The following is a 10,704-nucleotide window of genomic DNA, read 5'->3' as shown; positions in this document are numbered from 1 at the left end:
TGGGGATTGCATTGAATCTGTAGATTGCTTTTGGCAGGATGGACATTTTGACTATGTTAGTCCTGCCAATCCATGAGCATGGGAGATCTTTCCATCTCCTGAGATCTTCTTCAATTTCTTTCTTTAGGGGTTTGAAGTTCTTGATGTGACAGATTTTTAATTAATTTTTGGTTGTTGAGTGTTTAGAAACTTTTTTTCCCTTGGCCATTTTTTGTAACCCCCAACTTCAGTCACGTGATCACATGTGGCGTTGCAACTCGCGGTTCAAGAGGTTATGATCAGGACTGGAACCCAGTGTCCGTTGTTGTTCTGCAGCCACACATTTCCTCTATAGCACTCTCTGGTTGTAAAATACCTTGAGGAACATGATACCCCGACTTCTCACCGAGAAGCAGGTGACACAATCTAAGCCCCATTTTATACGTAAGTAGACCAGTGTCCCCCAATATGGAGATTTGTTCAGTGTCTTAGAATTAGCAGAGCTAAAGCCAAAGCATTGGTGTCTTCCTCTAGTTTAGGGCTTTTCCCTCTTTTCCAGAAGGCTCCAGTACAAACTCGATCTCATACACAGTTGGCATTCCAGCTCACTTCTGGCCAAAAGAGTTATTTCTCAACTGGGGAGCTCTGTCTGTCTGAGGTAGCAACCTTTGCCTCAAATGATCAATTTCTTTCACCTCTACAAAGTTGTCATTTTCTGTGTTCATAACGGCAGGAAAAAGTGATGCAAAGAACTCTCTTAAAGGAAACTTTTAAAAATATTTCTCTGTTTTCACAGAACTTGCTATGTCTGGCCCTGGGGAAACCAAACTCATCAATTGCAAATAGAAAATAAAGTATACTTTTCTATTCTTCCAAGGCTTTAACAAATCGCATCTCCACAACGAGTTTCTTGTGATCTGCATGTGTTGGAATGCTATTAGGACACGGATTTTGAAGAGTCCCTAGGGTCAGTTGCTGTTGTAGAACGCGTCATCCCTTTTCCGTGCCCTCCAGTAAAACAGTCTCCACTTTCCTTACCCCTACTCTTCTTAAGCCAGATTCCCCATCTACCCTCCATTTCAGAGCATTTATCTTTGAAATAAAATGACTCAGTCCCATTGCGTGGAGCACCTAATTTGTTTATCCTTCAAATTGGATGAACTCACATTGTTACTCTCACTTGGGTTATTATGAGAGTTTTTTTTCCACTCCGTGGGTTCTATTTTTACGAGGCTCTCCATTCTGCTAGTCTTGACTCAAGTCCAAAAGTCAATTAATGAAAACATGACCTCAAGCGAGATTCGGCTTGTTTTTCAGTACCCATCAATTGTGTTCTTCTTTCCTTAGCCTGGTCCCTTCTCTTAGCCACAATTCTAGCACACCTCAGGAAAATACAAGAAGCCTGTATATTCGATCAGTTGTGACAGGAGGTGAAGTCACACCAATGTGTCTGGACATCACTTCACACTGACCCTCAGTTTACAATCACACGTCTTTTGGTTCTGAGCAGATCACTGCCCCTTACAGAGAACTGTTCTCACGTCATTCTGTCCTACAACTCGTCCCCTTTCACGAAAAGCATCAATCCAGCAGTCATCAAAAGAGGATGGTAATAGGAACTTTTTTGTTCAGCCAATGGAAAACCAACATGACTGGTTTAAACAAAAGGATAAGGTGTTTTCTTATGTGGCTGAAAGACTAACAACAGCTACACTTGACTCATCGCTGGGGCCCTGAGGTAATTAGACCACGAGGTTTCTGCCATTTTGGAAGGACTTCGTTCCGCTCAGCTCCTGGCTTACTCTTCTTCCCAGCGGGCTCTAGTTTAATGTAAACTTCCTGTGACCATATGACTACTAGCATCTTGGTCTCATCCTTGAGGCTCTAAGTCCAGAAGTAAAGAGTCTTACTCAAAGCCAAGTCTAGAATTAATTCTGGTTGGTTTTACTTGGCTCTGATGTACATTTCCCAGCTAATTCCTTGGTCATATTCTGAGTAACAGACACATGTCACGTCTTATGAAGTACAGATTTACTGCATGTGGACTAAAAAGAGAGCAAAAATTACTCCTTAAAGAACACCCAGAAGAAGGGGATGTATAGCAAGACAATGCCATAATTGGGATCTCTTTGGGTTTTTTGTTTGTTTGTTTGTTTGTTTGTTTTGTTTTGTTCTGTTTTTGTTGTTTGAGATTTGCTGACATAAACTTACATAAAGAGAGTCCCTGGAGGGAAAAGCACTTGCAGTTCAGATTCATTAAACTATCTCATAATCTGAGCTGGCCCTAACTGAGGACATGGGGCAGGGAGGATTGATAAAGACAGTAACAGTGACTCCCTGCTTGATGTCACAGTCCACCAATGCAAAGGGCATCTTTCACAGAGATGTGCATGCGTGTTTTCAAAGAGCCTTAAACTAGAAGTCATTACCTGCTCCCCTTCCTCAATATTGAACACTGGGACCTAGCCTAGCACAGGGCAAAGAATGGTCTTCATTTCAAGGCAACAGTAGCAAGTTTGGGTTGGAGTGGACTGGGGTGAAGAGCAGAGGGAGGCCTAGATTTGATATGAGTAAAGTATGGTTAAAACTGTCAAAGAGAAATCAAAGCTCAAAGCTTTCAGATTTTTCTTCCTTTAGGAACTGAGGCAAGACTTAACAAGTTTTTCTTACAGCTAAGGGGCCTAGGAAATCTACTGCTGAGGGGACTGGTTTTTGAGGTGTCATCCCATAGCAGGAGGCAGAACAAGAACCTGAACTTGGCATTTTATAGCAAACCCATTTCTGATAGCAGTCTTAATCCTTCCATAATGGCAGAAACCTCGTGGTCTAATTATCTCTTAAAGGTTAGGAGGGGGCACACTTGACTTTGTAGTCTACACAAAAGCAAATTTGGAAGTTATTGCCAAGTGATAGTTAACAGGCACAGAACAAAAGTCTTTTATGAGGCCTTTACTGTGGTAGTGACATCTTCCCAGTTCTTATCAGTTCTGCAAATAAGCTCTGGGCCTGTTGACAGAAACTGACATTCCCAGCGCTGTTCTGGCCCAGTTCCTGACTCATAATTTCAGTCAGTGAGGCATCTGCTAATTAAAGAGAATGGGTCCCAGCTTTCGTGGTTGCTGTGACCCACAGAAGACACACACAGAGCCAGAGAAGGACAGAAGCTGACATTGTACTGAAACGATATGTAGACATCCCCGGCAAGAAGCAAGATAAAGCTTTGACACTGGCCCAAGAATCTCCATCTTGGGGACAGCTAGATCTCTAGAATTTTCTTCATTGCTCTTTAACTACTCTCACAGTATGGAGTGATGGATGGAAATCAGGGGCTAAGAGCACAAGGTTGATTCTTGCCCCTTTGCCATTCACCAGTCTCACTCCAGCTTCCATTCTGCAAGTTCAAACGTGAACAAGGAGGAAACATAGGGAGCTTTAACCCTTATCCTTAATCCACAGTGGTGGGTGACTAGAAGTTAGGAGAATGTTCTGAGTCTATGGTTCTGAACTTCGTCTTCATTTGCATAAGCCGGACATATGTTTTTCTTTTTTTTCTTATTATTTTCTTTATTTACATTTCAAATGCTAACCCAAAAGTTCCCTATACCCCCCCCCACCTCTGCTCCCCTACCCACTCACTCCCACTTCTTGGCCTTGGCCTTCCCTTGTGCTGGGTCATATAAAGTTTGTAAGACCAAGGGGCCTCTCTTCCCAATGATGGCCAATTAGGCCATCTTCTGCTACATATGCAGCTAGAGACACAAGCTCAGGGGGTACTGGTTAGTTCATATTGTTGTTCCACCTACAGGGTTGCAGCCCCCTTCAGCTCCTTGGGTACTTTCTCTATCTCCTACATTGGGGGCTCTGTTTTCCATCCAATAGCTGACTGTAAGCATCCACTTCTGTGTTTGCCAGGCACTCACAAGAGGCCGCAATATCAGGGCCCTTTCAGCAGAATCTTGCTGGCATGTGCATTAGTATCTGGGTTTGGTGGCTGATGATGGGATGGATTCGCGGATGGGGTAGTCTCTGGATAGTCCATCCTTTCATCTTAGCTCTAAATTTTGTCTCTGTATCTATATCCTTTCATGGGTATTTTGTTCCTTATTTTAAGGAGGAATGAGGTATCCACATGATGGTCTTCCTTCTTGGTTTTATAAGCCGGACATCTTGAGAAATATTGATGCTTGACCTAACTTTAAGAGGTTCTGATTTCAATGATAAAAGACAAGATAGAAAGGGTGTGTTCGGAGGACAGTGTGTTGGGGGTACTAAGAAGACTAGTGGAGAAGGGTATGCATGAATAGGATCGAGATATACTATATCCATGTATGGCCTTTTCCAAGAATAAATTAAGAATTAAAAAAAAAAAAACCCACCCCAGTGCATAGACATTAGTATTCTTGGAATAAAAATTGCCTGGGACATAGAGGGGAGGGGTGGAACACACTCAGACTTTGTGACAGACTCAGGTGGGCTAGGTAGCATTGTGGGTGGCCTCTGAATGAAAGAAACTTAAGAGTTGCAAGAGGAGAAAAAAGAAAAAAAAAAGACAATCTGGCTTTCACTGAAATTTTTCTCTATCATTTGGTGGCAACGAGCTTGTTACTGAGCCCAAAGTTCCCACACCTCATCTCATCTCAGCTTAATGCCCCCTCTCCCTCCCTCCACCCTTCTCCTTTATCTTTTAATTGAGACCCAAAAGCTCTGAGTCCATGCTAGGTCTCAGGAATTCTGTATTTTAGACTAGGTCCGCCCAGTTTCTAAGGGTGGTGCTAAGGATGGGAGAAGGGATAATCTTTAACAGTCTTTTTAACAAAGCAAAGACCCTTAAGCAAACAGGAATAGAGTAGCTGGGTGGCTTTAGTCAAATTGTAATTCTTCATCCCATAGAGGAGATGGTTAAAGAATATTTTGTCAAGCAGACCTTGGCTTCGAGTCAAGCAAGGGTAAGGCTTAAGTCCGAGTCCATACCTAAAGAGCACAGTGTCTCAAATGTTCAGGAGGCCATAGCCAGATGAGGCTGTCTCATAATTCATTTGTCCATACTTGTTTCAGTATTAAAATAACAACTGAATTTTTCTGCAGTCTTTGATTCCCTCCAGTTGCAAATCTCCCAAGGTGTCATACCTCAGTTCACAATGTATGGCCTTAGAGCAAATAGAAAGATATTTCTTTCCTCTGGAAATACTCTAAACATGAGTGCTCTAGAAAGGATGTTCTAGAAGTAAATCGGATGTAATTTCAATTATACCATACTGCTAATTGTCATGATTGTTATGAATTGATATAGGGTCCTCAGCCCACTGTGAGTGGCACCATTTGCTGGTCAGCTGTTCCTAAGATAGCTGAGAGCAAGAGAGTCATCAAGGAGCATGACTTCACGGTTTCAGCTGTCATTCTTTGGTTGTGAGTTGAGTTCTGTGATTAGAGATAAGGTCCCCTGCCCTGACTTTCCACAACAATGGCCTGTGACATGTAAGATGAAATAAACCCCTTCTTCTTGTAAGTTGCTCTTGGTCAGTGTTTCTATCACAGAAACAGAAAGGAAACCAAACCAGACAGCTGTCCTTGTTGGGGTGCTCCTAAAACAACACCCACTGCTGAAGCTGTAGCTGCTCAGCTGCAGATAAAATTCCAGTAAAAGAAATTGGCCGCTGCAGCACCAAGAGGCCATCCCAGATTGTTTCCAAAAAGCCACAGACCAAAAGGCAGTGAGTGCCTCCTTCAAAAGCTCTGGAGAGTCAAAAACTCCAGTCTTGGAAGCACCTGCTTTATAGGTGCCTGGCAAGGAAGCATGAGAGGGAGGCTCATACAGAAGTGATAAGATGGTATCCTAGAGGAAAAAGAGAATTCTATCTAAAAATAAGGTCTAGTTGTCATAAGAAGTATTTCACCTACTCCATTAACAATAAAATAGGAATTGGAAAAAGCATGTAGCATCCTGTGTTCCTTGTAGCTTTATTAGAACAGGTCATTGCTTAGTTTCAGCTTTGCTGGAATCTTTATTTAATTTTTGGATTCTCCATCCCCCACCTCCCCAGAATATGACCACCAATAGGAAAGCAGGAGATACTGCTAACTCCAACTCCCTCCGACTCAGCTTCTACCAGCTTAGGACCCCTCTAGGGTTCAGACTGCACCTTCCTCTCAGTTCCTCCGACGCTTCTTTGGAGGGAATTGACTATGAACCCTGAATTACTGCTTGTATTTGGCCCGACTGGAGCAGTCGTGAGCTGCCAAGGAATCAGCAAGGAAGGAACAGAGGGCAGCAAGAGAAGTAACCCAGCACAGGTTCACTCCTTAACTAAACCAGAAAGCAAAGATGCCACCTGGGTCTGCAAAGTTCCAGGAGGCTCAGACCCAAGTTCTCCTGACTCCATCTGCTTGGCGGAGGTTCTGATGAGTTCCTTTTTAAAGGGTCTCTCAAAGGCCTTGCAGAAGCAGAAGTCCCCCTCTGAATAACCGAAGCAGGTCTCTAGTTCTCTGTGGTTGTAGAGGAACTCATAATAATTAGTTTCTCATTCTCCTCCTTTCCTCCTGGTACGGGCCTCTCTTGGCTCAGCTGGCTAACATCCACTGTCTCGCCCACCCGCCTTTTCTTTCCGACTTTCTCTGTCCCGCAGCCAGCTTCTATTGCTGAATCTTTGACCGCAGTGTTTTTCTCCCTACTCCTGAACTCTGCCTCACTTGGCTTCATTTTCTTAATACATTTTTTTTTTCCTTTTCCTTCTTACTTTTTAAAAGTCTGAGATGGAGTGAGAGAGTTAAAAGCGTGGAAACTGCTCTCCCAAAGTTATGTCCATTGCAGAAAATAGGAACTAGAAAATTGAGCAGTTAGCTTGAGTTTCCTTAGGCCTAAGAATGATGCTTATTTTCAAATGCTGAAAAATGGGCAAAAATGTAGAACTCTATGTGGATGGAATTTACGCAAGCCGTATTCTCCTTGCCTGGAGAGATGATTAGCGCCTCTGGTCGTTTTTACATCTGGACTCCTTCATTCTGACCACTTATGCTCCATGCGGGGAAGCTAGGGTGGGTGGAGACCGGAAGCTGTCCCATGGAAAAGTTGGTTTATATGGAAGCAAAAACATCATTGTCATCATCATCATCATCATCATCAACAACAACAACAACAACAACTTTTAGAATTGTCTTTAATTCCCTTTCACTTAGCTCCCTTCCATAACTCTGGGTTTCACTATTTACAGGGGTCTCTGTTCTCCAAACCCAAAGAGATTTCATGAAGAAGGCACAGGGCATTTTTCTTCCTGGTAAGAACCTGGTAACATCTTGGCACACAGACTAAAACATTTTGCCAATCTCCTGCTCAAAACTTCTGCTGTTTTTTCCCAAACCGGATGCATTCTTCCCCAAGAAAAGCCAAGGCCTATGTGGATGAGCCCTGTTTTCTACAAAATGGCACTGTTTCCTTTGTTTATAAGTATCCAACCAGTGCATAAATCTCTGGGCACTCAGGTTTCTGGGGAACTCTTGTGTTTGCTCTTGGTAGCCATGGCTCCCTTACAGTGAAATTTCCTGGAACTCTCAGCATGAATGTTTCTGCTGCCCTCCTGGTGACATCACCCAGCAGGTGCTGCCTTCCCTTTATTCCCACTCAAACACCGTGCAGACCCTGACTCCCTAAGTTTGCCTCCTGTTGTGAGTGATGGAACCGCTCATTCTGCGATCATTGGCATTGGCATGTTGTCCTTACTAAGTTCTAAATGGGACTCAATAAGTAACCACATTGGAGCATGGAAAATTGACACAAAAAGAGATCAGATATAAACATGACTTTTTCTTACTCACTAGCTTTGCTTCAGTGTATTCCTCAAGTTCTTGCTGTTGCTAAGCACCCAAGACTCTCAATTATCTCTCCTTTCATCTTGTCTAGGCCATGAAGTTGTCTTAGAGTTTTAAAGCTGTGAACAGATACCATGACCAAGGCAATACTTATAAGGACAATATTTAATTGGGGCTGGCTTACAGGCTCAGAGGTTCAGTCCATTATCATCAAGACAGGAAGCAGGGCAGCATCCAGTCACAAATGGCTCTGGAGAAGAGGCTGAGAGCTCAACATCTTGTTCCAAAGGCACATAGGAGAAGACTGGCTCTCATGTGGTTAGGTGGAGGGTCTCATTGCTCACTCCTACAGTGGCACACTTCCTCCAACAAGACCACACCTATTTCAACAAGGCCATATCTCCTAACAGTGCCACCCTGTGGGCCAAGCATAGTCAAACCATCACATAAATTTTCTCCTTTCTCTCTTTTCCAATAATCCATCAGGGAGCTGCTCCCCATGGAGTGATATGATAACAGCTGGTGATGGGAAAGTTGGGGCTCCACTGAGAACCACTGGGAAGTTACTTTTGACCAATGTCATCAGTGACGATGACAGCATTTGCGGGAAGCTTATATCCTCACTGTGTTCACAGAGGTATCACTATGATTCAGTGTTCTCATCTATTAGAGAGTGAAAAATCCTAGAAGCAGTGTCTGCAAAGATCATACTTGCCTCTGGAGTGGCTCCCACCCGTGTCAATCAATAACCAATAAGTGGCGAAAACTAAAGAGATATTAGCTCTGAGGCAAACCGCATGGTTGGAGAAATTGGGGATTCAAGGCACATACCTAAACATAATAAAGGCAATATACAGTGAGCCAGTAGCCAGCATCAAACTCAACGGAGAGAAATGTGAAGCAATCCCACTAAAATCAGGGACTAGACAAGCCTGCCCATGCTCTCCCTATCTATTCACTATAGTACTTGAAGTTCTAGCCAGAGCAATGAGACAACAAAAGATCAAGAGGATACAAAATGGAAAGGAAGAAGTCAAGGTATCACTGTTCTCAGATGAGACTGAGCTACCAACCAAAGAACATTCAAGTCTGGAGGAAGGCCCCTGGTGGATATGTAGCAGATGTCCAGCTCAGTCTCCGTGGCTGCCTCGTCTGGCCTTAGTGGGAGAGGATGTACCTAATCCTGCAGAGACTTGATGCACCAGGGATATGGGGGGGGTACCCTCTCAGAGGAGCAGGAGAAGGGGGCTTGGGGGAGGGGCTCTGTGACAGGGCAGTGTTTGGGATGTGAATGAATGAATGGATGAATGAATGAATTAAAAATATATAATAAAATTTAGGGCAAGAACATATGGTGGGAGAATACACGATTCACCTTACTCCTCAGTCTAAGAGAAACAGTATACAGTAGGTGTGGGAGAAACACGTGACTTTGAAGGCACTTACTTCTGTATTGGAGCCTTACTTTTTGTTAGTGATTGACTCTGGAAATTGGTTAAATGTCTTACCTCTCTGTGCCTCATCTAGTTAAAGAGGAAATAAACCTCAACTTCCATAGAAATATAGACATCTTCACAGTTATAAGGAGTATTAAGATGTCATCAGAGAGTTTTAGTGTTCAAGACAGTCCTATCACAGGGGAGTGTCAGAAAGTAAAATATTTCTTTTGTTGTTTGTTTGCTTGCTTGACTTTATCCATTAGTAGAGAGGACCTTCTTTCTTGTCCTCTGGATTTGGAACCTGAGACACTTACTCAGCTAGTTGTATTTACTGTAAACAAGTGTCTACTACTTTCTTACATGTTTTATAAAAACTTGCATGGTGTCTTGTGGTCAAGAAGAACTCAATGAATGTTCATTAATAATTAAAGTGGAAACTTCAAGTGAAAAGAATCCCAGAAAGGGAGAAAGCAAAATTTCCTTGAGAAATTCTTCCTAGTTGTGAATGAAGACAGAGTTAACAATTAAGCAGGTTGATGGTCCTCTGGTTTGAGGATCACTTGCTTTGGGCATGGAGCAGCTCCCAAGGTTATCAACAACCAGGCCAGTCCAAACAAGGCCTTGGCAGCAGACATTGTGTGGTCTGGGATAGGAAGGGGCATCAGAAAGGTCTTGGGACACGTGAGGATGGAAATCGGGGCTACCAGAAGCTTGGAGATGTTTCCCAAGTTTATCATCACATTTTACTTTAGCAGTTTTTTGGGAGGGGACACTAAGCTTTGTGCTTGGTAGGATGTCCACAGCACTCTTATGTGCTTGTCTGATAGTTGTGGTTTCTACACTTTTAGAAACCTCCTATGTAGGTCACTACGTGTTGATGGAAGAAAAAGAGATTTTTAAATACTTTTCTACACAGTATGTTACCCTCTTTGTACTCTTTTGCCCTCTACCTGTTACATCAAAAATTATAGCCAAATACATTCCAAGTGAAGTTATGGGAAACTTGAGCAATATTGTGATTCTTTCTCTGTAAGTGACCATAACAAGGTTGCAAAACCCACTGGTAATGCCAAACTATATCTTGAGATGAAGGAACACCGGACATGTGTATTCTACTAGAGGGAACATGGGGCATGCTTCTTTCTTCCAAAATAAGCCAACAGCTACTGCCATTACGGTCTCTACATCCAGATGTACTTGACTCCTAGGGACTGAATTGTAAAAGGGCATCCTTCCTATCATGTCTCATTTGTGCCCCTAGAGTAGCTGCTGTTAACCATACCTTCTTCAACCTGACTTGTTACACTCATAGAAATTCATCACATAAAAATCTTGTGAACATACATAGCAGAATCATTTTGAAGAACAGAATTGAATTTACAGTGCTAGGAAGGTGGTCAGATAGCAAAGACAAAGGTGAAATCCCTGGGGTTGAATCATGCAAACCTGCTTTATGGTTGATTTAAGTATTCCTTAAAGGTTC

Source organism: Mus pahari, chromosome 18 (assembly GCF_900095145.1).
Source record: "Mus pahari chromosome 18, PAHARI_EIJ_v1.1, whole genome shotgun sequence".
Classification (NCBI taxonomy): domain Eukaryota; kingdom Metazoa; phylum Chordata; class Mammalia; order Rodentia; family Muridae; genus Mus; species Mus pahari.
The sequence above is the reverse complement of the archived record's forward strand: the minus strand, read 5'-3'. Positions refer to the sequence as shown.